This window comes from Triticum dicoccoides, chromosome 7A (assembly GCF_002162155.2).
Source record: "Triticum dicoccoides isolate Atlit2015 ecotype Zavitan chromosome 7A, WEW_v2.0, whole genome shotgun sequence".
Taxonomy (NCBI): Eukaryota; Viridiplantae; Streptophyta; class Magnoliopsida; order Poales; family Poaceae; genus Triticum; species Triticum dicoccoides.
The window spans coordinates 17,811,552-17,813,950 of NC_041392.1; positions in this window are offsets into that span (position 1 = coordinate 17,811,552).

Below are 2,399 nucleotides of genomic sequence, written 5' to 3' on the forward strand. Positions count from 1 at the left end.
CCGCCCGCGCCAGATCCAGCGAGCCGTGGGAGAAGAGATCCCGCCGCCGCCGGTCCCGGCGGCGGCGAGGAGGAGAGGTCGGGGAAGGGACGAGGACGCGGCGGCGCTAGGGTTCCCCCCGGTCGCCGTGCAGGGTCGACACGGGAGGAGTCGGGGGCCTCGCCCTCACGTCCCTTGTTCGTCTGGATATGCCCGTCGAGATCTGCATCCACCCACTGCGTCAGCAGCTCTTGCAAAACATACCCTTGGGTTGGTGTGTGCTCCTTTTCATCACATTCGGAGCTACAGCTGAGCATTATCTTCTCTCTGCCTCCAAAACATATAAGCTATCCTTCGATCATGTTCAGGCCCCGATTTTCTCAAACTGGACCTCGAAATCTCTAAATGCACCTGAAAGAACTACTGCTTAATGACCGGCGCAACACAAAGGAAAACCAATTTGGTCTCGCTGAAATGACATTCAGCTTGAGAGCAGGGACTATATTTTCTTCATGGAAGCCTTCACGGCTGCTCCTTGGGCCATTTGAAACTCTTAAGATCTTCCACAATGTAAACCTTAGCCTGCATTCGGCATTCCTCCTCTTAAAAGAGGACTGTTTCTGTATGAAAGATGACCTGGGCTTAAGCCCTCTCCTCTGTATATAGCTCTTACGTATTGCCTTCTCAATAAATAAAATTTATGAAGTGGATTTGCATATGGATGGCATTTCTACTAGTTTTACCTTGTTATGTTGTAGTTTGGTATTTGCTCTGGTACAAAAGAAAATTCAGTTCAACTCCTTGTTGCATTTCCTATGCTGTAATGGGGGTGGGAACTTGCGATAGTATTTTTATTTTATTTTAGTGAAGGGCTCCTGATTTCACTGGAACCGAACTTTCAAGTATAAAAATGAAAAGGTTTCTTGTTTTTCCCTTTTAGTGAAGGACTTTTGAGCACTGGAACCAAACTTTCAAGTCTCGAAATAGCTACAGGTACGACAGTCAACATCCGATTCTGATACGATACTATCCCAAGCACACAGATAGAAAACAAGGAAATAATCCAATGGCACAGATGAATGGGCGTAAAATGATACGACAACTGTTTCTTTGTATGTTCCTAATCTAAACTCCATTACATATGCCTGCATGTTCTTGATGTACATCTTCTATGAGCTTCATGCATGCATGTACTTACTACATGTTCCTGTGATCTTGCCCAAAGTTCTGTTCATGACCTCTACACCATTTTTGACTGGAAAACATATCCCAGTCTCACTGGAGAAAAAATGGTAGCTGGTGGACATCCCAGCCAGCAAGAAACTTTGTCAAACACAAAAGAAAACCAGCAACAATATAAGGAGGGAATGTGGCGGCGACAGACACAGAATAGGGTCCAGTAACTTCCCAAATTAGATGTCAGAAGAGTTGTTTAACAAGTTCTACAGGTCAAGTTGCTCATCAGTTAGGTAAGCTCTCTCATAACATGTTTAATCAGAGATTTTACAGCCACATTAGATACAATAGATAGGTAAGGAAACTGGTGCAGGATCGAGAGCTATGGCTGCATCCCCGACCTGCGGATCAGGTGGACTTTCATCGTGATCCAACCTGCACTCTTGTCTACCAGCTCGAAGAGGCAGATGTCTCCCTCCTCCAGCCCAACTTGCGAGAGGAAGTTCCTCCAGGCTCCATGGATCCACCTCCTTCCCTTCCTCGAGCCCTTCATCGAGATGTCCAACTTAACAGTCCACTCCCTCTCGTCGCCTTCCAGCAGAAGGAGGAGGCATTTTTGCTCAGCCGGGAGGCATTCAGAAGCATACCCTACACAGAAGTTCTGTCCAAGAATGAAAAAAGAGTGAGCTGAGGAACGCAATCTCAGATCGATGATTGATTCAAGGTCCACATTACTTCTAATTGCTGCGTGCGCCAAGTTTTTTTTGTCAGACATGGATTATAAGTTAGTTATACTACATTGCAATGGAAGAAGCCGTGGGTATCAAGATTTCCATTATGGAATCAGCAACGAACTAGAGAATTATAAAATTACATGTGACCTCTGAACTCACCAGAGAGTGTATTTCGCGTACTGCTTTGAAAGTAACACTGGATTTGTTCATCACTTTCACAAACACAGGAAATTCAGAACAAATTGCCTGGACTTTCTCTTCCACTTTCTTTCTCGCTTGCCCCTTTAGACCTTTCCGTTGGGCTAAAATGTAGCGACGACGCCGTGAAGGTCCCAAGAAATTGTTGGACCTAGGAGGTTCTGAAACAACTTCATTCAGATTGGGAGCTCCATATTCTACAAAAAATATCCCTACTTTCTTATGGTGAGGATACAATAACCAAAAATCATATGAAATTATGGCAAATAAAAAATTGCACATGTGACTACAATATTATAACCTGATCTAGCG